The sequence below is a fragment of the Bos javanicus genome, chromosome 26 (assembly GCF_032452875.1).
Source record: "Bos javanicus breed banteng chromosome 26, ARS-OSU_banteng_1.0, whole genome shotgun sequence".
NCBI lineage: Eukaryota > Metazoa > Chordata > Mammalia > Artiodactyla > Bovidae > Bos > Bos javanicus.
In genome coordinates this window covers 16885003-16912557 of record NC_083893.1, presented here as the reverse complement: position 1 = coordinate 16912557, position 27555 = coordinate 16885003, and the positions used below count along the sequence as shown (strand labels likewise).

The 27555-nt window shown below is 45.9% G+C and overlaps 1 protein-coding gene across 9 annotated transcripts in view; it reads left to right on the top strand.

The window, feature by feature from the left end:
- The window catches only part of SORBS1 (sorbin and SH3 domain containing 1), a 235601-nt gene that overhangs the window by 38136 nt on the left and 169910 nt on the right, over positions 1 to 27555 (top strand). For 4 of the 9 annotated variants that reach the window (XM_061402872.1, XM_061402878.1, XM_061402875.1 and 1 more), the window contains exon 2: positions 24513 to 24603. The exons of 4 other annotated variants lie outside the window; for them this stretch is intronic. The gene's annotated coding sequence lies outside the window, so the exon portion shown is untranslated. Of the gene's footprint in view, positions 1 to 90; positions 217 to 24512; positions 24604 to 27555 lie in introns of all 9 variants that reach the window. One more of the 9 variants, XM_061402873.1, reaches the window with a different exon arrangement.

Sequence of the window (27555 nt, the reverse complement as noted above, 5' to 3'; positions counted from 1 at the left end):
AATTTGGGTTCTGATTCTAGCTCTGGTACTTATTAACTATGCGACCATGGTGTGTGCCTGACTGACGAGGGTCTGTTTCCTCACCTGTAGAGTGGGACCCATACCTGCTTCATTAGGTTTTGAGGGCCACCCTGGACTGTTCGTGGATGTAGCCACTGAGAACACTGCAGCTCTCAGCAGCATCTTCCAAGCCTTCAGAGCTCAAGCCGGGATGAGGTTTGTGTCATCTGTCCCTCTGTAACTGATACTGAGGAAGGAAGAATTCCAAACCTGCCTCGATCTTGGCTTCATTTAGCACTTGTCCTGTGAACAAACCAAGGCCCTGGGGGATCTGTGCCCATTGGAAGAGGACGCCTGTGGGTTTAATAGCGTGTAGGTTTTATAATCAGCCTTTATTAGCCAATTGATTTGGCAGAGGCAGATTGATTTTTTTTTTCTTTTAACGGGCCGAAAGAGTTGTATGCTTTTCCAGGTAACCATGACTCAAGACCCTGTGACTTACCTGTTCACATGCACAGCCAGCTGAGCATAGACTGGTGTGATTCATTTCTCAAACATTTGAGTGCCCGGTATGTTCCAGACACAGGACAGAGTATCAGGGAAAGACACTGGGGAGCAGAAGCAGACCTGGGCCTTGACTGCATGGGCTTTATGTGGTTATGGGGAAGACTGTGAGGGTAAAGTTCTAATCATTGTAAGGCAATGAAGGAGGACTTGGGGCCATGGGAGCATACACTAGAGAGAGTTAACCCAGACTGGAGGCCGGTAAAGGTTCACAAAGAAGTGACAATTGAACTGAGCTGAAAAAAGTCTAGGGGAGTGGATGGTGACCTTCTGTGACACCCTCTGAGCCTGTCACCCTCCCCTTTTCCGTTGGTCTTTTAGGAGGCAGTTAATCCTCCTGCAGTCAGTCCTTCTGTAATTTCAAATGTATGCTATATATATTTATATTTTTGGCCACATCTCTTAGCTTGCAGGATCTTAGTTCCCTGACCAGGGATTGAACCCAGGGCCCTGGCAGTGAAAGCGTGGAGTCTGAACCACTATATTGCTAGGGAAGTCCCAAATGTAGGCGTATTTTTAAAAATTGCATAGTTTTCAGGACAATGATATAGTATGGCTACTATTTTAGGAGTTAATATAATCTTCAAGCATTTGTTACATGTCTACTACATGGCATACATATGATCTACTGTGTGGTTTACATACATTGTCATCTAATCCTCTGACCAACCCTGTCAGGCGAGTCTTATGACTTATGGATGAATAAATGGAGGCCCAGAAAGGCGCAGTGACTTGGGGTTTGTCTCTTTTTGGTCAGTGATGAGAAAACTGGGTTTAAACCTTCTGGCCTGTTGCCAGATCTGCTTGTGTGCTCTTCTGCCTCTCCCTCTGTAGATGGACTTTTGTGATTCCATCTTGAGGATCCAGCTCCATCTCTGTGTTGTGGCCGTGGGAAAATGCAATCTGGATTCCAGCCTTTCAGTCTGTACAGGAACTTTTGGTGCATGGTCCACTTATCAGTTGAGGATTGTTGTCTGTGTCAGGTCAGCACTGAGTCTAAGTGAATTTGGCTTGCGGTGTTTTTAAAATTGCTTTTTGAGTTCAAATCCAGAATTAATGGAGGGAGGTCATAGAAATAGTCACTTGAAGTAAGTAACAGTGGGCTGGATAAAAAGTAATGTCAATATCACTCCTGCTGCCAGCAGTGTCCCTGTTGGCCATGGGAAGAAAAATTGGTGTGAGCTGGTAACTCTTAATTACTTAGAGGTGAATCTTGGTGACTTTCCAGTGACTTGTCAGTGAGGGCTCTGGGTAAGGTAATCTCTGTCAGTCACCCCATCTCTCTGAACCTCAATCCTTTTGCCTGTAAAATGAGATACTAATTCTGCTTTATCTACCTCAGCATTGCTATGAGATTCAGATGAATTATAGGATCTTAGGATTAAAGGAGAGCATCCCTAAGATATCGAATTTGAAAGTGTTCTGTAGGCTTAGGTAAATGAATGTCACTTCTGTTGACTCACCATTATGCTTCATGTTAATAGCATACCATGCTGCTGCTGCTAAGTCGCTTCAGTCGTGTCCGACTCTGTGCGACCCCATAGACGGCGGCCCACCAGGCTCCCCCGTCCCTGGGATTCTCCAGGCAAGAACACTGGAGTGGGTTGCCATGTCCTTCTCCAATGCATGAAAGGGAAAAGTGAAAGTGAAGTCGCTCAGTCATGTCCGACTCTTCTCGACCCCATGGTCTGCAGCCTTCCAAGCTCCTCCGTCCATGGGATTTTCCAGGCAAGAGTACTGGAGTGGGGTGCCATTGCCTTCTCCAATAGCATACCATACTTGTTCTCAAACTTCAGCTGTCTTAGAATCACCTTCAGGGCTTATTAAGCTACAGACTGTTAGGCTCCTTCTCCAGAATTTCTGATTTACTAGCTCTCTCTCGGTTGGGGCTAGAGGATTTGTATATCTAATATGTCCCCACACGATGCTGATGTTGCCATACTGGTGACCACATTTTGAGATCCACTGGCACATACCACTCAGATCCGGAGCTGCTTGGCTTTGCCACTGCCTCAGGCCTATCACCTCATGGCAAATAGATGGGGAAACCGTGGCAGACTTTATTTTTGGGGCTCTAAAATCACTGTAGGTGGTGACTGCAGCCATGAAACTAAAAGAAGCTTACTCCTTGGAAGGAAAGTTATGACCAATCTAGACAGCATATTAAAAAGCAGAGACATTACTTTGCCAACAAAGGTCCGTCTAGTCAAGGCTATGGTTTTTCCAGTGGTCATGTATGGATGTGAGAGTTGGACTGTGAAGAAAGCTGAGCGCTGAAGAATTGATGCTTTTGAACTGTGGTGTTGGAGAAGACTCTTGAGAGTCCCTTGGACTGCAAGGAGATCCAACCAGTCCATCCTAAAGGAGATCAGTCCTGAATATTCATTGGAAGGACTGATGTTGAAGCTGAAACTCCAATACTTTGGCCACCTGATGCGAAGAGCTGACTCATTGGAAAAGACCCTGATGCTGGGAAAGATTGAAGGCAGGAGGAGAAGGGGACGACAGAGGATGAGATGGTTGGATGGCATCATCGACTCAATGGAAATGAGTTTGGGTAAACTCCGAGAGTTGGTGATGGACAGGGAGGCCTGGTGTGCTGCAGTCCATGGGGTCGCAAAGAGTTGGACACGACCGAGCAACTGAACTGAACAGAGAGAGATGTGGGAAATGGTGAGCGTAGCTGTCAGTTCCAGGCCATGTGGTAGCCAGAGCTAAGTGGGCATTGGCCAGGTGGCTGTGATGTGTTGAGTTGGGTGGAAGCATCTTCACTGTTCCTTGGATCCCTTTGGACTTGGTAGTTACGCTTCTCAGGACTGCGGTGTGTGGGGCAAAAGGTACTTATTGCAGGGTGCTTTGGGCCTAACTTGGACAGTCCCATCCACATTGGTGAGCTCCTCCATTCTTGAGGCTGGCCCAGACCCACCCACACTGCAGCCCTTTTTGGTACCGCAAAGAAATCACCTTCTTTCTTATGATCTTCCAGGGTTGCAGAGGAGGGAGAGTCTCCCTGCTGGGCTTTATGGCTCATCAGCACATTCTCTCTCTGTCCCTCTAAGAGATTCTGATTGTTCCAGCTTCTTCCCTCTCTTCACATGTATGGTTTCTGTTTAAACCTCTTTCCTAACTGAAGCACCCAGCCTTTTCCTAAATTACCCCTATGTCAGAAGAGGACAGGCTGGAACAGGCTAGCAGCAATTCTCACACTTTGTGGGCCATGTTGAGTGTCTGGTTAAAAACGATTCCCTGGCCACACCCTCAAAGACTTTGATTTCTCAGGTCTAGAGAGATTAGAGATATTAAGGAAATAACTAAAGAGATTTTAACCTACTTTTTAGTCTGCTAATGTGTGGTGGGCACCATTTTTATTCTAATCACCCCAGAGTGCTGCCTGGCCATCTGCCCTCCTTAAAGTCTCCCCTTTTTGAATCTGTATTCTAGCCCCGGGAGACATTTGCAGCTGGAAAGGGAGGCGGTTTGCTTAATGGTTGCTTTCTTGGTCGACCAACAGATGACCTGGGCTATAGCTTCTTGGAGTAGAAGAAAACCTCAGAATATCAGTTTTGTCCTCTAAGAGAGGTCTGTTTAGTTCAGTCGCTCAGTCATGTCCAACTCTTTGTGGCCCCATGGACTGCAGCATGCCAGGCCTCCCTGTCCGTCACTGACTCCCAGACCTTGCTCAAACTCATGTCCATTGAGTCAGGGATGCCATCCAACCATCTCATCCTCTGTTGTCCCCTTCCCTTCTGCCTTCAATCTTTCCCAGCATCAGGGTCTTTTCTAATGAATCAGTTCTTCGAATCAGGTGGCCAAAGTATTGGAGCTTCAGCTTCAACATCAGTCCTTCTAGTGAATATTCAGTGCTTATTTGGAGTGTATTTCTTAGTACAAAGTCTGCTGCTGCTGCTAAGTCGCTTCAGTCGTGTTGGACTCTGTGCGACCCCATAGACGGCAGCCCACAAGGCTCCACCGTCCCTGGGATTCTCCAGGCAAGAACACTGGAGTGGGTTGCCATTTCCTTCTCCAGTGTATGAAAGTGAAAAGTGAAAGTGAAGTCGCTCAGTCGTGTCCGACTCTTCGAGACCCCATGGACTGCAGCCCACCAGGCTCCTCCGTCCATGGGATTCTCCAGGCAAGAGTGGGTTGCCATTGCCTTCTCCGAGTGCAAAGTCTAGGTGACCTTTGTAGCCCACATTTGGTCCATTCTCACAGCTTTTTGTGACTCATAATGGGTTTTTAAATTTTTCTTTATATGGCTGTCTGATGAGCTGTCAGTGGACTGATTTTTTTCTCAAACTATAAGCATATGATGTGTGCATAGTGATGGGTATACAGGTATCTAATCAGTGGTGGGGTAGGTAGCTTTTCCATGATGTTTTTGGGCTGGTCACCCCTTGATCCTTACATTCAGCTGAGAACCATGGCAGTAAGGGTCTAGAATTGGCTTGATCTCCATAGTGCCTCTTAGCTGGAAAGCCATTTTTAGTACAGGCTCTTGAGGATTGCTATCATCAAATAGTATTTCCAAGGAGGGAGCCTCAGGCAAGTCTGGTCCCTAACCGAAGACCAAGTTTTTAACCAAAAATAGACCAGCATCAGGAAGGGAGCTGGACAGACAACTCTTCCACTGCATCACTTGTTGGCAGAGGCTGCTGGCTATGACAGAGCTAGCCGGGCATCCACCATGGCAGTAGATTACTCGGAAGGCTGGTTGAGTATGAGTTTTTGTGTATGAGGGAGAAAAAGTCCTTACTTCAAACAGCTTTATTCCTGTGTCTCCCAAGGATATATTTTTGTCCTCTTAAATGTTTGTTTCTTTTTTCCACATAATAGTCAGTGTTCAAGATTGTGGAGAGGGAATTCAGGAAACGGCCCAAGAACCCAGTTTTCAAAAGGGCCTGGGCAAAGTCTCAGCATTTTCTAAAGGGCTCTTTCTCCTCTGGATCCCTTATGCGGTGGCATGCCAGCTCCCTCCGGCAAGATGGTCGGTGCTTGGCCCGTTATTTGCTCTCAGTCTAAAGTAACTTTTTGGTTCACTCTAGTCTTTTTTAATTTGTAGCTTATTGCATCTGGGTTACTAAATTTACAGTGAGACCATGGCGGCGATTCAGTACAACCACAGACCCAACGACAGAGCTGCGAGAGTCCCTTGTGGATAAACCTGGCTAGCCCACAGAGATCTTGCAACCACGTGCTGCCAGGGTCTTAAGCCCAAGTCTGAATTTAATATTCTTCCTCCTGCCCCGAAACTGCCATTGCAAAGCTCCTGGTTTTCCTCTGCTTCTCCACGCGGCCAAACTGAGGTGTGGCCAGTAGAGAGAGAAGGGTTTCCAGGGCCGAGGTGGATGGAACCATTTAAGTTCAAGGAGACTGATGAGGAAAGGAGTGGTGTTCTGATTGCATTTTTAAATGGGTTGGGAATAACACTGGCTGGGAAAACATTATCAAAAATCTGCAAAATCAACATTCTTTCTTCCTGATAAATATGAAAGCTCGGCAGCTGCACCTCCCTCTCACGTGTTTGGCCAACTGCTGTTCGGGACATTGTGCCTCCCTTGGCGGCGTATGGGGGCTGATTGGAGCCAGGGTTGGCATCCCAGCTCTTTGCTGCATGGATCAGGGTGTTTCAATGCTCTCAAAAACTAGACAAGCTCAGGTTGTCACTGGACTTAAGCGGGGGCTAGCGGGGCGTGGGACAATATCCATCCATCCATCCAGGGCTACATAGACTCTTTGATATCCCTCCACATTGCTAATCAGGTTTTTCGAGTTGAGACCCAATGCAGGCACAAGGTGATCTTATTTAAAGTCAAAGGTGATTCGTGGGTGATTTCTTTTCCATCAGGATCTTCACCCTTTTAGTCACCCCATAACCTCTGTTATACAAGAGGATTTTGTTTATTTCAGAGAATCAGCCCACACACAGGTTTGAAGCAAGTCCAACAGGAACATTTGCCACCGTATAAAAACTCGTATCGTCTTGCTGCTCTTTGAGAACCAAACTACCTCGTCTAGTCGCCCCTCTGTGCCCCTCCCCCAGTTTCCGGCTTCATTTGCCAAAAACTCACGGTGTGGGAATTACTGGTATATCTCTCAGAATAGGAGCAATGGCCTTTTTTCAGGAAATACTTGGGGGAAAGCAGAACTGCCTCATTTATGCTCCTTTCTTTCTTTAAAATATTTTCATATATCTTCACAAGGAAATGGTTTGGAACTGTTACCAAGAAGAATGCAGCAGTGACTAAGAACCATTCTGAGTTACTAGAGTGCAAGCCTGTCAAATGGAATCTATTCGTTTCTTGACATGGACTCAGGGACCTGCAGTAGATGCTGTAACTACTGTGTATGTGACCCAGGCCTGAGCTCAGTGAAACATCTAAGGGGAAGGATCCCATTAGGAGCCTAAAGCTAAAATGGAAAGTGAGGGCCGGATGATAAAGCTGCAGGTGAATTCACTGCTGGCAGGGTTATCAGATCAGATTTGTATTTTCTGTGGGAGGCAGTCCTAGGATTGTGCCTGGTTAATATTTTTTTTCATCAGACCCTTGTAGCTGTTGAAGTCAACTGTGTTAAGTATGCAGTTCTCTTAGGGCTGGAAGAGAGAACTTAGAATTTTTCCAATTAATCTGAACTAGGAAGTTCTTTTAAGATGTATCCAACATCTGAGTTACAAAAGCCTTATATGTATAGGATGGGGGTAACCTGATTTTAGAAGAAGCTCTTGTAGGGGAGAAAAGACTCAAAATGTTTTGGATGATCAGAGAAACATGCAGGTCCTTCTCAGAGGGATGGAGGAGTAGGTAGTTCTTTAGCTGGATACCCTGATGGTTTTAGGTTTGCCTTTTGGTGGTGGTTTAGTTGCTAAGACTCTGGCGACCATATGGGCCATAGCCTGCCAGGCTCCTCTGTCAGTGGGATTCTCCAGGCAAGAACACTGGAGTGGGTTGCCATTTCCTTCTCCAGGGGATCTTCCCCACCCAGGGATTGAACCCAAGTCTCCTGCATTGCAGATGGATTCTTTATCACTGAGCCACCAGGGAAGCCCAGGTTTGCCTTCTGGATCTATTGATGTTCTCACAGGGGGTGGTGCTGGGTGGGGGAGCCTGGCCCTTCCTCCTGCAGGTCCCCAGGGGAAGTGTGAGTTGACTTTGACTTTAGTCCTCCTCCCTGGCTTCTCTAGGAAACCATCCCTTGCCCACACAAGGCCTGTTCTGTGCCTACACTGGCTTTTCCAGACAGGGATCAAAGCTCTTATTTCTGAGGGTTTTCTAGTCAGACTTACAGCTGCCTTTGTGCAAAAAAAGGGGGAAAAAAAAAAAAAGGCAGCAGGGACCTTAGAAAATGGGTGAATGGAATGTTTTATGTTCCTGTTTTAAACTTCAAGACAATTCTGCAAATGCAAAGAGTAATAAGAATATGACTTCAATTCCATATTCCATCAGCTTTAGAGTCTCAGGGAGAATGGTATAGGTGTGAGATGAATGAAACAGGAAAGTGGTGTGGAGTGGGGAGGAGAGCTGGTGACAGTGGGCAGGGAGAGAGAAGCAAGACACGCATGGGGAGAAACAGGGCACACAGGCAGAGGGTTGGAAAACCCTTCGAGGTGAAACCAATTTTCAGTAAGGCTTTCACCCCGCTGCTGCAATTTGATGTCTAAGAATTCTGAAAATTGCCACACCACTATCCAAAAAGTACTTTTTTTTTCCTTTGTAAATGCACCCTGTAGACAAAATATGATAACCTGGTATGCTTGTCCTTAAAATCTTAATTTTGACTAATAAAAGAAGCAAAGGCCTAAGTTACTTAATGCTTTAAAAAATAAAATGTTCTTTCTCCAAAATAAAACAGAAACCTTATGGTCATTGGATAACTCCAAAGAGTTCAAGCAAATTCTCTTTTTATTGATATATGTACCTATACACATGTATAAAAAGAAACTACCTCCAAATCATCCAGTGGTTCTCTCTGGATAGTGATTGTATAATTGTTTTTCCTCCTTCCCCACTTTTGGGAGGGGGTGTTACTTTCCAATTTTTTCTTACAATGAACAATATTTCTTTAATCAAGAAAAAGTTACTAGAATATAATACTCTGGTTAGTAAATATGGAGAAACCACAGTTAAGTGTTATCGTTTCCCTAAAGTACTTAAGTTGGGAAATACATACATCCAAGGTACCCTAGTCCCACCCCCATTTTCTTCTTTTTATAACTTGTAGTTTTGTCAAATTTACACATGCGTGTGGTTTCATGTGTGCTTCCGAGGTGGGGCAGTGGTGAAGAACCCACCTGCCAGTGCAGGAGAGGTAAGAGACATGGGTTTGATCCCTGGGTCTAAGAAGATCCCCTGGAGGAGGGCATGGCAACCCACTCCAGTATTCTTGCCTGGCGAATCCCATGGACACAGGAACCAGATGGGCTACAGTCCAGGGGGTTGCAAAGAGTTGGACACAACTGGAGCAGCTACACACACACGTGTGCATGCATGGTTTCAAGAACCAGATAGGTCTTACAAGAACTATTTACCGCCTCACTTTCACCTGCCACGAATACCAAAATCATAGCCATCATCTTTTGGTATTCCACGTTTTTTTAATAGCTTGCATGTTTTGCTACTTCGAGGTATTATCTGTTGACTCCACCTGAGGATTTTGCTCTTCTTCTCCACCCTGTGTGCTGTGCCCACACACTTTATTTTCGGAGGAAAAATTCCTGTCTTCTCCAAAAGTCACAAGTGTCATGCCTTATCCTAAGGGACGTGGAGGGTCCCTACATGGAATAACATGCAAACCTTTTGGCCTTATATGATTTTGCCAATGAAACTTTAAAGTTTGTCCAAAATTCTAAGTTTTAGGTTTTAATTGGGCCATGTGTTACTAGCTCCGTGGACCAACTGTAACCAAGGGCCAAGAAGCTGGGTTGAATTAGGCCATCTTTTGGATGTGGTTTTTTTGGACCAATAACTATTTTGTTACTCTTTGTTTTTACTGTAGATTATAGAGAAAACACACCATCCTGGTTAATTGCATGTCATTGTTTGCTGGACTTGGTTATTTTGCGGGTCTTAGAGGCAACTTTCTTGAGCTCTGAGCTTTAGGACATTTTCAAGGAAGTGACTTCTGCCTATATTTGGTGATGTCCAGGGTTTGTGGGGCAATGGCAGAGCTGCCTGTGTCCTGGGGACCCAGAGGGATCTGTATTAAGTGCCGACAGTGCTGCCTTTTCCGGAAAAGCTGTTACATATGGCTTGTGGACTCCCAAGTCTTGGCATTCCACCCTGTTTCTAGAGCCACCCACAGACACCTCTGAATTCTTTGTTCAGTCTTAGAGACCATTCTTCTGGGCCAGCCTGTCTCCTCCTGGCTGGGAAGTGACCCCCGCCTCTTGCTCTTGCCTGTCTCTGAGGCCCTTCTGAGCTCTGGAAAAGACTTTACTGGAATCCATGCTAGTGATCTTGCCATCTTTCTCCTTAATGCAGAATGAGGGAAGGCCACAGGGCAGTGCCCTCTGAAACAAAGACTGAATCTTAAAGTTGTGAGGGACCTTGGAAGCCACATGGTTTGTACAACTCTGCTTACATGCCTCCAGCAGTGAGAAGCTTGCTCACTCCAGGAGCTGCCCTGTTCCAATACTGGGTGTTCATCTATTGCAAAGTCCTTTCCTGCTGAACTAATAACCTTGTCTGAGATGCCCCTCCAATAAACGGATGAGGGCAACCTTGAAACTTGTCAACAAATTATTCTTCCTATTTTTTTGGCATAAGTGATATTGAAAGTGGTTTTAAGAGGCAGCCATGAAAGATGTTGGTAAAAACATGTTTTCTAAGCACTGAGTGTGTTTGCCAGAGAGGTTCAGTTTTGTTTTTCTTTATTGTTATGATTTTGATTTATTTGCGTCTGGTAGAATGGTATCAGTGACATGAGGAATAATTACATATCTTTTGAAATTCTAGCCTGGAACCCCACCAGGAACTGACCCAGATTTGTGCCAAGGAACACATCCTAGGTTTGGGATTTTTTTTTTTTTCCAATGTGTGTTTAAAAAACACTTGTTTGAAATGCTAGACTTTTTGATACTTAAAGAGCATTGTTTTAGTGGGTGGAGTTCTTGTTTGATCCTCTGAGTTTAAACTTCTTAGCTCAGGGGTGGCCACAGTGACCATCCTGTGTTGTAAGCTTGAGAGATCTCTGAGAGGCAGGTCTTACACGTGTGTGTGTGCGTGTGTGCACGTGCCTTGTCTCCCTTTTATCAACCAGTTCTAAACTTTTCTTGATTCTTACAGCTTTTACTGATCTTCAGACGTGCTGGCTATCTTAGGAAAGCCATAGGATATCATTCTTTAAAAATGATTTGACTTTGAGAAACAGGCAGCGATAGATCAACATGGTAATGCTGGGGGTTGGGTTATCATTTCCTTTGAGATTTCCTTTGTTTTCCCAGCTTTATAGGATGAACATGTATTGCTTTTATATTGGAGGAAATTATTTGGGAAGGCGTGGTGGCTTCCAAACTTACTCCTTGTCTGCCAGCGAGGTAACAAGGTAGAGGAGTCAGGAAGGATGACAGATTGGAATGTGGAGATGGTGGGAGCTGGGACTGCCCTGGGAACTGATATCCCCAGTCTTTCTTACTGTCAAAAAAAAGTGCCTTTTTTATTTTTACATGTATTTATTTTTCTTCTAAATGTGCCTTGCTTTAAAAGATTTCATGTAAGCCAACGTCGTGTTTGTTAGATAGTAATTCCCTCATTGTTGATCAAAGACTAAATGCCTGTTAGCGAGTTACTGGGTTATTTTGTGAAGTGGTGCTATTCCTGCTGAGGGTAAAGCGTGATGTTTGAGGCCCTTCATTAGGCGCTGTGTTCTCCACCTTCATTGTTACCTACGGTGGGCTGGGGTTCTGCAGTTAGAGCTCTTCTGTATTTTGGGCTCAGGACCCTGTGTGTCCCTCTGGTACAGGTAGTTCTCCCCCACAAGCCTGCCTTGGTTTTGTTTTTAATACAACATGTGAACAACAGCAGGACAGTAAGTGTTTGCGGCCGTGCTAACCTTTGTCTGCTTCCTCCTTCGTCATCCTCATCCTCCTCACGGTCATCAAGCTGAGCGAGCACTTCCAGTGTGCCGGATATGTGTTAAATGTCTGCACTGATGACCTCATTTGAGCCTCATAACTCCTCTGAAGCAAGGATTGTTAATTAGCAGCCCCCCCCATTTTATTGACAGGGAAGCCGAGACTCAGAGGGTGAGTAACTTGTCTGAGGTCGTGAGACCAGAGAGCTGCAAAGCCTGGACCCGAGTAGCTTCCCGTCTCTTATACTTTCCTTTCATCTCTTTCCTCCTCAAACTTTTCTTCGTGGGCTAGGGCCTCAGCTTCGGATCTTCTTGGCGTCCCATCAGTTGGGTGAAGTATATCACCTTGTTGTGTACCTGGAGTTAGTTGTTTCTGTCTTCACAGCTCCCTAGCAGGGGGTGTAGGAAAGATGGTCTGACACCTGGGATGGAGGGGGGCCTGGGCCACAGCACCTGTAACCTTCCTCCTGCACCCCAATGGGTCAGGACAGAGTGGACTTATTCCCAGCTGTGTAGAAACTGGAGTTGGGGTCTGGTCTTGTCCTTTTTAATTTCCCACTGTTAGGGTGGGGCCTTAAGGGTCTGAGGAGGCATTTCCCAGCCACAGAAATGCTTATTCAGTTCACCAGAGTTCTTTTTCTCCTGCTCTCCACAGATAGGAAGCATAGAAAGCCTTGCATCCCTTCCTTCTGAAACAGTGAGGAAGTCTTAGGAAGCTAAGGGAGAAACTTCCCACAGGATGATCTCGGTTCTGTTCCAAGGATAGCATGTGGAAGAGGGTTGACGTTAATTTTTATTGGGTGTGAAAAGCTGATGAAAACTTTGTGGACTCTTCCCCAGAAAAAGTACAGTGATAATAACTGTAGCATTTATGTGATTGTAGGCATTGTACTAAGCACTTACACGTATCGCCTCCTTGAATCCTTCTCATAACCTTGTGAGGTGTAGAGTTCTATTATCCCTATTCTACAGATGAGGAGACTGAGGCCCTGAGATGTTTAATGACTTGCCTGTGTATGTGCATTTAGAAAGTGGTCAGATTTGCATAGGATTTCAGTGGGACCCCAGGCTCTGGGGTACCTCAGTCCTAGAGTACAAGTCACCACCTGCATTGCTGAAAATTGGGATATATATACACATGTAACAGGATATTAGATGGATACCAACCCTGCAGCTGGTGATGACCCTGCTTGTCAAGGAGGTGGAGGAAGGAGAGGCAGCTCCCGGCTTCCCCTTTACACAATCCTCCCCCATCCTCTTAGACCAGTTAGGTGCAACCACGTGGAGTTTCTAAGTGTCCAAGCTTTGCAGGGCTCCCACACAGTTTTCTTACTGGCATTTAACAGTAGGTGTGGAGTCAGACAATCTGGGCTTCTCTCCTGGTTCTGCCTCTCTGAGCTCAGTGACTTGGAGAGGCATTCTGCTCATTTGCCAACCAGGGAGCTTGATGAACTCTGACTTTCATTAGGACAAGGAAGGGTCTCACCACTGTGGGAGGAAGGCCATGTTCTTAATGTGTCTTCAGTGTGGCCCATTAGCAAGCAGCCTACTCAAGGTACAGTGTGCATGTTGTTCTGGTATTACAGGGCTAGAAACGGACCTGTAACTCTGACCACGCTTGTAGCTCTAAAAGGTACAGTGGGTATTTTCACAGAGTGACAGTGATCATAGTAATTAAGGTTTTTGAAATTGTTTGTACTCCTCGTCCTGCCTGCTGTTCTGTTCTGTTCTCCACCTGTTCATGACCTGCATGGCAGGTATCCTTGAAATCAGAGAACTGTGGAACATCAGGGCTGGAAAGGAACACTAATTGCCTATGGCCAGTCTTCTCATTTTGCAGGCTTGGAAATAGGCTAAGAGAGGTATAGGAAGTTGCCCAAGGCCACACAGCGAATCCTTGGCAGAGCCAGGCTGTAGGGTGGCGTTCTTTCAGTTGTGCCTGGCCAACAGCTGTCCTCTCTTCTTACCTTGTTCATGAACAGACATAATTCTTCATCAGTTTTGACCTTGTATAGCTCTTCTCCCCTCTGCTTGTTTCCTTGAAAGCAGAGGCTGGGTCGTTCTCATCATAGTTTCTCCGTCTTCCTCCTCACTGCTTCTGATGCTGCCTCTGTGCATGTGAACGAAGGAGCAAAGCTGTTGCATAAACAGAGCTATCTCTGAAGTCCTTTATATGGTGCTCGGCCCCCTGTTCCACACATTCAGGTCATGGTAACTTCTCCAAGCACCGGGATGACTCTCTGCTGTAGGCAGAGACCTCGGAACGCCTCCTCTCCATGTGCTCCTTTCCCCCATTCGTATAATGATCGATATACACAGTCAACATGTGCTAGAAGCTTTTAGAGGTCAAGGTGGGCTGGCTGCTTCATGGCTGTGCTGGGCTGTCTCTCCAGCAGAGGTATTAGTATAATCTGGGTGTCAATAAAGAGCATCTTTTCTGAAATTGGACTGGCTGATTTAAGGAGTAACATTTAACACTCCTTGGCCACATGCCACTGTGAGTGTTCATGGACTTTCTCTTCTCTCTGCTAAACAAAATTGTTGTCTATTACTCAGCCTTCCCAGTTACCCTACCTTTTAAGGAGAATTTTCTCCTGGTTAGCTCAGTTCCTGGGCCTTTTTCATGTAGGGAAAACGAGTGGAGGCTGTGCTGGAGAACTAAGAGATGGGTCAGTCAGAGTTTGTGTGAGTGTGTATGTGGGCTTGTATTTGCGTCTGAAGGGCCCAATACTTGTGGTGAGAAGAAGAAACAGAGGCTAAAGAAAAAGAGAGGGAAAGTGTGTATGAGCTGGGGGTTGGAGGGAGATGAAGAGGAGAATCTATAGAAGGGTGACCACTGGCTGTGTATGGGATACTAAGTGGTAGAGAAGGAGGAGGGGTTTTAAAGATGTTTTCCAATGTATTAAGAATTGCATTCCCTCCCACTGGCATTCAAGAGATCAATAACATTTTGAATTTTGTTTGGGCTGGATTGTAATTATGATTATGTGATTGTGATTATGACTCCCAAGTGAAGTCAGGGCTACATAGAGACAGTTACGTCATGCTACTCCGGCATGTTGTATCTGGGAGATGGAGGCTAGCTATGGAGCAGAAGAATGTGAGAAGCAGACTTGGGAGGAGTGATCTAGGAAAATGCTCTGTGGTTTGGGTGCAGGGGCTTAGGGCTGATGTGCCAGAGTCAGCGTGTAGTTTGTATTACAATGAACAAACCCCGATCATTTTTCTGCATTGAAAATTTTAAAAATGTATCAGAGTTTTCAGATTTGATGCTTATTCACTTTGTACCCTATTTCCAATAAAAAAAAATATAAGACAGTTCAGACTCAGTGGGGAAAATGTAGTGATTCATTTACATAGTATTTTTTTTTCCCCCATAGAGAGATTTGCCCTAAGAAGGAAGAACAAGTTGAGTTTCATGGTCATATTTTACTGACAGAAATACTGGGAAGGATATTTAAATTTTTGTTCTTCAAGAAATTACTCTTTTGTGCTGGTTTGAGATGGAGATGGCTTAGCACAGGGGAGGTTTTTAATCCAAGGGAAGGAGCAGTGACTGTTTGGTTAAGATAACGTGCTGTCTCGTGCCAGTGTCCCTCCCGGGGCTGGGTTGATCCCTGTTCTCAGTTGTCTGGTGTTCGTGTTCATTAAGATGACTTCTTCAGTGACTGAAGGTAGCAGAAGAATAAAAAGGCTGCTGGAACTTGCAGGTTTGCGCATGGACATCCTGGCCCCTTCTCTGGGCTCCTAGGAACATGGGAGAAACACTTCTGCAGAAGAGCATGAAGGGTTGGCCTGACATCCAGAAGGTTCTAGGAAACATTGGTGTTTGGGGGACCAGGCAAGGACAGAAAGAAGACCTGCCCTGGTCCCTCTTGTATGTTGCTGGTGGAAGAAGGGCACAAGTGTTGAGTACCAGCTTTAGGAAGACATCAGTCTGATGCTTCCAGATACTCTTATTTTACTTCCCTGGGCCCAGCGTGCTGGGTGTTCTCATGCCTGTATCTGGGGAGGAACTGAGCTTCAGAGACATCGAGAACCTGCCGAGTATCATGTACTTGGTAGGCCTCGACAGGCCTGACCAGAGCCCTCATTTTTCCATTAGGATTCTAATCCCCACCCTAGAATGTTGAGTGTCTCCTTGAGTGTGGCTGTGTAATAGATGTGAACCGTGTGTGCCATTTAAGATTTTCTAATCCTCCATTTAAAAAGTAAAAAATGTTCTAGTAGCCACACTAAAAAGGTAAAAAGAAATGAGATTAATTTTAACTGTATACTTGTAAATCTGGGCTTCCTAAGTGGTGCTAGTGGTAAAGAACCTGCCTGCCAATGTAGGAGACATAAAAGACACAGGTTCCATCCCTGGGTTGGGAAGATTCCCTGGAGAAGGGCATGGCAACCCATTCCAGTTTTCTTGCCTAGAGAATCCCATGGTCAGAGGAGTCTGGTGGGCTGCAGTTCATGAGGTCGCACAGAATCAGACATGACTGAAGTGACTTAGCATGCATGCTTGTTTTAACCCAGTGTATTTAAACATTATTTCAATATATAATCAGTACTTTTAAAAATCAGTGAGCTATTTTGTGTTCTTTTTCCATACCAAGTCTTCAAAATCCAGGGTATATGTTCCTTTTACATCTCAGTTCACACCAGCCACATTTCAAGGGCTCAGTGGCCACATGTGGCTAGTGACTGCCTTACCGGACCACACAGCTCTGGCATCTTTTGGCTGGAGAGGTGTGTTCTGCCCTGGTGCCCAGATTAGTGAGGGGTTTTTCTAAATTAATAGTTTCAAAACGCCAAGGGATGAAATCAGTGCTGTGCTTGTCTGCAAGAGTGTCACCTGAGGAGCGTCGTCTAGAGTCCCAGGTGACTCTGTAGCGACTGAAAACTACTGCTCTAAAAACATTCGCTGGGCAGTTCTCCGGGGCTCTGTGCCTTGGCCCCACCCCCTCTCAGGGACACTTGCATTCCAAGCACGTTCCTTTTGGGAGGTGGTGGTGGAGGTGTGATGGGAAAGGTGGGGGAAGGCATGCCCCAAGGGCCTTTTCCCTCCCCTGCTGAACAGAACTGCCATTTCAGTGGAAAAACAAAATGCTGCTTATATATCTGGGTGTGATCATGCATACGAGGTAGAACCTTCTCTTTTGGTGGCTGAGGGCAGCATCCTGTGTTCTCAGGAAAGGTGAGATGAGAGAAGCAAAATATTGATATTTAGGGCAGAAGGGGATACTGTGTATTTAAACTGCGTTCTTTTCCAGTGGTTTGGTTTTTAAATTTATTTGCTGACTTAGAGTAAAAACTTTGATCCTCGAAAGTCCAGGGTCCAAACCTCAAGTGCCTCAGGCTGGGCAGGTAACATGCCATTAAGGGTGGAGGGGTTTCAAAACCAAACTTACGGGAATGTTTTTCACCAAAATGTGGCAGTCTCCCTTTTTTCTGGAAGTAGAAGATCCTCTTGGCCTTTCATTTCCCTACTTTTGATAGAGAAATATTTCTAGGAGGAAATGCAGTGCAGGCACCCCGAGGAATAGCAGCTGACACTTGGCTTTGGTGTTTAGGGAGATGAATCTGAGAGCTGTGCCCATCTAAGGGAGAACAGTCACTGCACAGTCCCCTCTGCTGTTGTCTTGAAACCTAGTATCACCAGATCGTGCCATTTTTAAGGAGAAACCACAAAGCTAGAGTATGTAAAAGGTAAAAATTGTTGAGGTTTTTAAAAGAATTTTAAAACTTAGAAATACAGACTCATAGGAAGTTAACTGTCCTTCTCCCCACTGCAAAAGATGCAGGGCTCTTGTGTGCCCTTCCACCTAGTGGTAACATCTTACATAACTAGCACAGCATCCAAACCAGGAAGTGGGCACTGCTGCAGTCTGCTGTCCTTATTCAGATCTCACCAGTTTATAGATGCACTCGTTTATGTGTGTGTGCGAGGTGATTTAATTTCATGCACCTTGACTAAGTACCACCCATGTGCCAGGTCTAAGGCCAACAGGGATGAGTTAGATTGGACCCCAGTGATCAAGGGACAGTTGGTTGGGGGAAACAGACTAAAGGATTTCAGAATATATCACCCTGGAATAGAGGGGAAGGGCACTGGGCACAACCAAAGGGACCTTGAGGGACAAGAGGGAACTAACAGCTACTAAGGCAGTGGAGGGAGCTGCCTGAACAAAGGTTTCTTTATTTAAAAAAATTTTTATTTAGCTATTTTTGGCTGTGCTGGGTCTTCGTTGCTGCGTGCCAGCTTTTTCTAGTTGGGGTGCACAGGCTTCTCATTGCAGTGGCTTCTCGTTGCGGAGCATGGGCTCTGGGACCCATGGGCTTCAGTAGTTACGGCACGTGGGCTCTAGAGCCTGGGCTCAGTACTTGCAGTGCATGGGCTTAGTTGCTCCGCATCATGTGGGATCTTAGTTCCCAGACCGGGGATTGAACCCACATTTCTTGCATTTCAAGGTGGATTCTTAACTACTGGACCACCAGGGAAGCCCTTGAGCAAAGGTTTTTTAGACTTTAGGCCTGGTGGAGCCACACCGCTGAGCTGTGAGCTTAGTGGTGTTGTGGAGATGCATGGAAAGCTGGGTATTGGAGAGATGAGCTGGAATAGTCTCCTTGTAGGTGGCCCAAGGCTCGTTCCTGTGAGTCTCTGCATTTGCTCCTCCTCCTGTCTGCAAAGCTCTTTCCCTGTCTCTTATTGTGGCTGGGATTTTTCTCACCAGGGAGAGCTCAGGTCAAATATCGTTTCTTAACTAAGCCTAGCCCTGACTCGGAGAAGGCAATGGCAACCCACTCCAGTACTCTTGCCTGGAAAATCCTGTGGACGGAGGAGCCTGGTAGGCTGCAGTCCATGGGGTCATGAAGAGTCGGACAAGACTGAGCGACTTCACTTTCACTTTTCACTTTCATGCATTGGAGAAGGAAATGGCAACCCACTCCAGTGTTCTTGCCTGGAGAATCCCAGGGACGGGGGAGCCTGGTGGGCTGCTGTCTGTGGGGTTGCAGAGTCGGACACGACTGATGCAACTTAGCAGCAGCAGCAGCCCTGATTACCTAACTTTAGTCCTACCAACAAAAACTACTTTCAATCCATGATTATCTTATTTATCACATCCTGGGAGCAAGAATATTGCCTGACTTGTTCATTGTCAAGATTTTCCCTGGGGGCCCCCAAATCCGAACCAAGTATCTTGTGGAGATATCTTATCTTAGGAGTGGATGGGAAGAAAGGAGGGTCCCGCCACCTTTGGGAGGAAGGAAAACCTATCCTAGTGGAAGAAAGTATGAAGTCACTGTGAGTCATTTAAATAAAGTAGGTGTGCTTTTTTTTTTTTTTTTAAGGGAGCTAAAAATCATTTTGCTATTTTTTGACTAATTTTATTCTACTTTAAGAGCTTTGTGTCATTCAGAGAACTTGGAAACTTCGTTCTCCTTCCTTCTGAATCTGTGGAGTAGGTGGGAGAGCTATAAAAAGCTCCCAAAGATCTCTTTCTTCTGCCACTGGGTGTGGAAGGGGGACAGTGGGGCAATAAGACCAGAGGTGAGCAGTGTTTGGGAGGTAGGAGCCACCTGAGTATTGAGCATCTTGGAAGCTTCAGTGGCATTCAGGTCCTGAGGGTGTGGCACTGGACCCAGTGGGATTTGCTCTGAGAAGTAGGGAAGTGCTTTCAGAGGTCAAAACAGTTCGTTTTGTATATGTTAAAGACATCTTAAAGTAATAAATGCAATATGATTTTTAAAATCTGCATAAAAAGGAAAGATAATCATTGTGGTTTGTTTCTTTCCTGAACTGGTCAGCCTCAAGGCCAGTTGGGGATTGATTTTTCTCGCCTGGACCATCTGGGTTTATTGATGGAGGAGTAAAAGTTTGTGAGGGTGGAGAGTCTCCCGTGAGCTTGGGAAGAAAGTTGGGCCTTGGAGTTCGAGTTACCTTCAGTGGACACTCCTGTGTGCCAGGCTTTGGAGGGGTGTGTGCAGAGGGGTAGAGCCAGGATCTGGGTGAATGTCATAGGCAGGATGCCTCAAGGTCAGGTGGAGTTAGGACACACACGAATGAAGTGTCAGGGGTTGGGGAGGGCGTGAAACCAGAATTCCAGGCAAGGTCAGGGACCCAGAAGTTTATAGGAGCTGAAGAGTAATAGGAAACAGCTCTGGCAATCAAGCAGTCCCAGAAATTTGAAGCTGTGTCACATCAAGCCTCATAGCCAGAATTATGATCAGATTCCTGGTGGGAGATAGGAGCCAGGCCCCACCATCCCTCAAAGGCAGAGAACAGGTGCTTTGAGCATCAAGTTGAGGGTTAGGGTCCATTAGGAACTCAGATTGCATGTCTTGACTCTTCTCTCCTCATCACTTGGTAAACCTTTCCTTGCTGACTTTAGCGTTTGCAGTTGAACTTGACCTTGGGAATACAACTGGATTAGTGCTTTACCAATCCCACACTGACCTTCTGAGCAAAGTCCTTCCTAGTCTACTGAATTAGTGGACTAATTGATGGATGTGACTAATTAGATTCCAGAGGCCAGTGGCAAGACTCAGTGGTTAGGGAATGGATTGACTTGGTCATCCTTTAGTTGAAAGGCATGAAATTTGTGGTATACATTGAAGGAACCTAGAGGGTTTGAAGTCACTTGGGATACAGTGATCACCAGTCAAGCAAACAAAAGAGCTTAAACAACAACACAAAGACAAAACAGACAGCAGCATGGATCCTTATCCATATGTTAGTGGGAAAACAACATAAAAATAAATGATTTGTGCTCTGAAGGAGAGATACGCAGTAGTTATGAATGTATCCAGAGGGGCTTTTGTTGGTCCAGAGTTGGCTGGACAGTCTGGATTGGTGTTGAGTAGGAATGAAGGTGGCCAGGGTGACTTTCCCAACATCCAGGATTGTTCCATGTTCTTGGGTTGGGCTAGAGATGAGGATATAGATGAGGGAGCTGATGGTTCAGGGTTTTTGGCAGGGCTTTGAGCAACTCTTGTGATGTCTTTTGGAGGATTAGGTCAGAGAAAGCTCTTGTTTTATGCAAGGATATAAGGTACTGCAAGAAATTTTGTATTGCTTATCCCCCCAGAAGCATCTTGTGCTTTTGCTAGACTTCCTGCCCCACTGGGCCCTTCCAGATTTGCATTATGACCAGAGAGGAGAGCCCTTAGACTGAAGGGGCTGCTTGTCTCCTTGTTCTGGTAAAGGATACGATGGATTGCTGCTGGGCCTTGCAGCCAGGGAGACTGACCTTGGTCAGCTGTGGTTTTCTCCAGTGCTGGGCTGTCTGAAGGTCACCCAGTAGCATCTGTTGATGTCAGAGAAGAGATCTGTCTAGGCTGGTCCATTCAGGAAACAGGCTTCTTCCAATCTGTCATCCTTGTGGTACACAGCATTTACTTTGCCATTCTTGGCTTGAGATTGTTCAGGCCGTTTCTTGACCGCAAGTGGGAAGCTGGGAAGAGAAGTGCTGGGCCAGCTTGGCAGGTTTCCAGACGTCTCATCGATCTGCAGTGGCCTGCTCTTTGGTGGGCAGTAGGGACCTGATCAGAGTACTGTGTGCCTTGGAGCTGCTCCTCAAAGGCCATGTTGGTGACCAGATGCTCCCAGACCCTTTGCCCTGTCAGGGTGAGCTGACATAGGTGTAAAAGGGCTCAGATTTGCTGAGACTGGATAACTCCAATAGTCTGGGTGCCCTGGCATTGGGTCATGGTATACAGGGATTAGGGCAGAGAGGGAGGCTGGCTTCATTTACCCAGTTGCCATCCTGGCTGCTGCCATTCTATTTTTAAGTAAAAAGGAGTTAAGTGATCGTGGTGACAGTATGAGGTAAGGGTAGTAAGTAAACAGACTAAGGATGTGCAACTCCCCCAAAGCCTACATTCTTGAATCCTGCCAGAAAGATGCTCAACTAATGACCTTGACATTGTTCTGAAGAGTGAAAGGTTGTTCTGGAAAAAGGTGAGAGGTGACCCTTTTCTAAATGAGTATCAGAGTCTGGGCATCAGAATCACCTATATAATTCCTACAGCTCCAAACCAGAGATTCTGATTTGATAGGTCTGAGGCCCAAGAAGCGGTTTTTGTTTTCTGCTGCTGCTGCTACGTTGCTTCAGTCGTGTCTGATTCTGTGCGACCCCATAGACGGAAGCCCACCAGGCTCCCCCATCCCTGGGATTCTCCAGGCAAGAACACTAAGTGATTCTAATTTTCAGCCAGATTTGGGAACCTGCCCAGCGGGTACAGATCCAGAGATGCATCCTTGTTTCCTTGTACAGACCTTGACCCTGATCCCTAACCATGGCCGTGTATTTGGTCTTCACTTCTCTTTATGGCCCTTTTCCAAAGCTTGTCGTTCGGGGATGCTGCCCTGGCTTTGCCACACCTGGATCAAGGCTGGAGGCTCCTCTCTTTCTTCTCCTTGAAGAAAGCGGGGACCTCCACTTGGGCATTTTTTTTTTTTTCTCTTTTTTTTTCATTGGAGGATAATTGCTTTACAATATTGTGTTGGCCTCTGCCATACATCAGCATGAATTGGCCATAGGCATCCCTGTGTCCCTTCCCTCCTGAACTCCCCTCTCATGTCCCTCCCCATCCGTCCCCTCTGGGCTGTCACAGAGCACTGGGTTGAGCTCCCCGTGTCGCCCGGCAAATTCCCATTGGCTATCTGTTATACACATGGGGAGGCATATGCCTCCGTGCTCTTGTCTCAAGTCATCCCGCCCTCTCCTTCCTGTACTGTGTTCACAAGTCTGTTCTCTATGCCTCTGTCTCCATTGCTGCCCTGCAAATACATGGGCATTTTGATGGGCAGATGTTTTGGAACGTTTTCTCACAAAACTTGCTGCCTGAGTCTCGACTGCATAGTAGATTCTGGCTGTAGAAATCCAGGTCTCGAGGTAGAGACAGGACCATCTCGTGATGGCACAGGGAAAAATCTGTTTACTGTCTTCTCAGACATCATGGAGGTTCTGGAAATACAGGAAGGTTGAGTGTTTCGACCCCTTTGTTTCTAGGGTCCTGCAGACTCTGGGACAGCATTGATTGCCCTGAGGGAGTGACAGATGGGCGTGGCCTGGCAGCGGGGCTGAAACTAGTGGCATTTTTGATCTGGGCACTTGGCAAGGTCAACATTCAAGAGAGCACATGTGGGCTGTGCATCAAGTCTTGATAGATGCTGCTGGGTCAGGTGGCATAAGGTGGAGTTTTTAAGACCTGTAAGATAATACAAGGTCTGGACAGTATAAATTGAAGGGGCTGTCCATAAGTTTTGCTCCAGCTCCACTGTCCCTGTCATTCCCACCTCCCCTTGGTTAGCCCCCTGCCTGCCGCACTCCCATGCCTGCTTCAGGCTTTCCTCTGACGCCTGGCCGTGTTAGGGTGCGTCTCTTCCCCTCAGTTGCACTAGGAGCCCCTACTCAGGGCTCCCATGGCACCTGCGCCTGCCCAGATTTTTATATTCACCTGTTGTTTTAGAAGTCTTTGAGTTTCTGAATCTCTTCATGTATCCATCACTTCACCTGCTGCCTGGCGTGTAATAGGACTCAGTAAATACCTGCTGAGTGAGAGAATCAACACATTCTTTGAGGGGAACGATATAAATAACTCCCTTCGTGACCTTATAGTTGAACACTGTTCATTTATTACAGTGGTCGTACCTGTATATAAGCTTATGGATAGCCTTGTATTCTAGACGCATATTCAGGGACATTTGTCTAGCATAAAGAGTGTTTCAGGCAGTTTGGAATGTTAACCGAGCACTTTTGAAGTAGCCAATTCATGGTATTTGTGAGAACTACTTCTGTGTGTAAAGCAGCACAATTGTATTGAAAATGTCACATTAGGAAACAGGCCCGTAGGGAACCTGATATAACTTACTCTTACATTCTTTGGCAAATGAAGGTATGGCCAGCATTTTAGTAGTAGGTTGGCTACTTCGACTGTGTTTCCTTGAATTGAGTATTTAGCTTTGAGAGAAACACACACACCCCCTGTGTGTATATGTATATATATAAAACTGACTTTTTGCTTTGTAATAGAAGACTGCTGTGCAGGGGGGCATAGTGAACGAGTCCCGGGTTGAACCTTAGTTCTAGAGACAGAGCCAGTTCTAACTGTAGGAGTAGGTAAGTCAGTTTCCTCCTTTCACTTATGTAAAATGGGAGTGATATTCTTGTTCAAGGGTTGCAAGTGTCTACAGAAATGAGGTCACTAACTTAAGTTGCTATATGTGCTTATACCTTTATTCCCCCCTCTTAGAGCTCAACCCCTTAGAACAAAATTTTCCACTTTTGTTAGAATCATAGGGAGAGGGAAATATTTTTGTATCTCTAACAAAATAACACGAGGACAGTGATCACCACAGCTTTTCTCTGTGTTGGGATGATGGGGAGCGATAGGGACTGTGGCGTATTGGAATAGCCAAGCCTGCCTGTGAAGGGCAGCTGTTTCTTAGCACCAGCTGATTATTTTCAGACATGAACAGGGGCCATGTTGACAGATCTTCTCTTTTTTGAAAAGAGAAGCCAGAAGTCTGGGATTTTATGTGACAGTTTTTGATTTTTAAATTTTTGGCTCAAATTTTCTGAACATATCCTGCAGATTACTATAATACCTCTACAGGCTAGAGGTGACCCACTTGGCATCTGTCATAGATGGTCTCACGAGCTTCTTTCTGCCTGAGATCCATCGATTCTCATGGGACCTTTTCAGCCAATGAACTAAAGATGCAGCTTCTACCAGGGGAGGTCAGGGTGAGAAGGAAGTGGGGCTGGAGGATGAGGAGGGAGGCTTTGAGTCTAAACAGGGTGCCTAGCCATTGGTATTTAGAAGGCCTCCTTGGAGAGAGGCCGCAGGGTGCCTGCTTCAGATGTCTTGTATGTTTGTCATTGCAGGAGTGGTGGCATTTGTTGAAAGAGTTTGTGAGACCTTCTCCCTGCCCGGAGCCCCAGGACCAATGCATCTTTCCAGCACCTTACACCACTGGTAAATATGTGTTGTGTCTTATTTGTTGCTGCTGCTGCTGTAATTCAACGGGAGGGCCATGTTTTCAGTGGACTATGGAATGGGATTTTCAGAGAACCACACTGCGTTTTCTGTCATAGAAGGAAGGAAACTGGGACTGGCCTAGGCATATATGAGTTCTGCTACCTCCTTGGTTCTGCTATTTATTGTGGGTTCTTAGGTGCATTTTTTTTTTTTTTTTTTTTACCTCCCTGGGCCTGCAGACAGTGAAATGACTCCTGCTCTGCTGAAAGATTATGTGAGAATGCTTCCAAGGGAATAAAATGCTGAGCAAATACGGAGTAATCCTGTTTAGTTCTGAGGTGTAGAGCTGGGTGATTCTGTGCAAGCAAGTTGAGAAGTGAACGCGTATGTTAGAAACACGGATTTTTAAATACATATTTCGAGTCCTCCAGAGTGGTTCTTCAAGGGATTTGCATTTTCGTTTTTTCCCTTCCTACCATTCCCATACTTCATGGGAAATAGATGGGGAAACAGTGGAAACAGTGTCAGACTTTATTTTTTTTTGGGCTCCAAAATCACTGCAGATGGTGACCGCAACCATGAAATTAAAAGACGCTTACTCCTTGGAAGGAAAGTTATGACCAACCTAGATAGCATATTCAAAAGCAGAGACATTACTTTGCCAACAAAGGTTTGTCTAGTCAAGGCTATGGTTTTTCCTGTGGTTATGTATGGATGTGAGAGTTGGACTGTGAAGAAGGCTGAGCACCGAAGAATTGATGCTTTTGAACTGTGGTGTTGGAGAAGACTCATGAGAGTCCCTTGGACTGCAAGGAGATCCAACCAGTCCGTTCTGAAGGAGATCAGCCCTGGGATTTCTTTGGAAGGAATGATGCTAAAGCTGAAACTCCAGTACTTTGGCCACTTCATGCGAAGAGTTGACTCATTGGAAAAGACTCTGATGCTGGGAGGGATTGGGGGCAAGAGGAGAAGGGGACGACAGAGGATGAGATGGCTGGATGGCATTACTGACTCAATGGACGTGAGTCTGAGTGAACTCCAGGAGTTGGTGATGGACAGGGAGGCCTGGCGTGCTGCGATTCATGGGGTCGCAAAGAGTCGGACACGACTGAGCGACTGATCTGATCTGATCCTACCATTCCAGCTGCCCTTTTATAGAAAGATAAATTAACTCTGTTTCACAATTACCTTCATTTTTATTTGCCATCAGATAATTTCACAGTTAACAAATGTTCTTCCGCTTTCCAAAGAAACTTAATTACTCATCACAGCAGGTAAATGTCTTGCATCTGTGGCAGCTGAAAGAGGCAAAAATATGTCCTTAACACAAGTGGGTTCTAATGCTAAGAGTGCTTGGAGGCATACCAGCTAGTTGATGGTGAAGGTCTCACGTGAGTTCTGAGCTGGGGGGACCATGAACCAGGAAGGCAGTATGACCCATGCGTCTTGATTCCAGCCGTTCTTTATTAATTGAGAGAAGCTGGTTTGTTTGCTGCTGACTGCCTGGTCCACTCCTAACTAGGTGAATCAGATGCTCTTAGGACCCAGTGAGACATGACCTGGAGGCATGGCTGCCTGGGGAGTATGCAGGTTGCTGGGGTGGGGCGGGGAAAGAAGGGCAGTTGGTCAGGCCCAAGGTTAGGGACCCAACTGAAACATGGGAGGCTGGCTGTCCCCATTACTGTGCCTAAAGGGACACAGTGGACATTCTGGCTTCCTCAGAGCTTCATCTTTTAGGAAGAGGTCTATGGTGGAGTTCTCAGGGAACCAGTGGTCCCAGGTGGGTGGGACCCTTCCTCCATTCAGTAAACATGCATGAATGCCCACTCTGTGCCAAGGCACGGCTCTGGGCGCTGGGGACTTAGTGGACTGAAGCTTGGATTTGAGTGGGGTGACAAGAATGTGACCTCCATGAGGGCAGGGGTCTTTGCTTATTCACTGCTGTCTACCCAGCTCCTAGAAGAGCACCTTGTACATGGTGGTGGGTGCTCATGAAATAAGTGTTTTGTGAATGAAGGAAATAACTAAATAGATAATACAATTTCAGGGAGTGATAAGTGCTATAAAAGAAGTGAGGAGTTCTTTTTAACACCAACAGCATTTTGTATTGAGGTATAGCCAATGAACAATTTTGTGATGGTTTCAGGTGAACAGTGAAGGGACTCAGCCATGCATGTGCATGTATCCATTTTGCCCCAAACCTGAGGGGTTCCTTTTGAAAGAGGTCTGAGAAGGTCTTTGTTTGGAGAGGGGTGGATAGAAATTGTGTGCAGAGATCTGAATGTAGTGAAGGAATCTGCAGAGAGGTGGTTAGCAGAGGAAACAGAAGGCAAAAAGAAAGGCCTTGGTGTAGGCTGAGCTTGGCAGGATAGAGGGGCAGGAAGGCAGCCAGTCTGGCTGGCCTTGAGCTGGGGAGTGGTTCTGGGGAGCAGAGTGATATGAAATGAGGTCAATGGTAGATCTTATAGGCATGGTAAGGAGTTGAGATTTACTCCAAAACCTTGTGTGTGATTGGATACCTTTTGAGAAGTTTGAGTGAAACAGTGATATGATTTTCTTTGAGCTTTAAAATTATTTCTCTGGGTTCTGAATGGAGAATAGGCTTTTGGGGGCAAGAATAGAATCAGTGTGACCTGTAGGTGGCCCTTCTGGTCTAGGCCAGAGATAAGGGCATGGCTTGGATTAACATGGTGAATATAAAATGGTGTGATCTGGTCAAGCTCAGGGTATATTTTGAAGATAGAACTTGCTGGATTGAGTGTGTGGTATGAGCAAAAAGGAAAGTGGGTAAGTCCAGTGTTTTTGGCTAGGTGAATGGTGTTGTTATTTACTAAGATGGGGAACAGAGAAGGAGGTTTGGGGAGGACCCTGAGAGTTCCATTTGGGCATATTAAGTTTGAAATGCCCATTCAATATTCATATAGAGATTTAGAAATTCAGAGTTGGCTA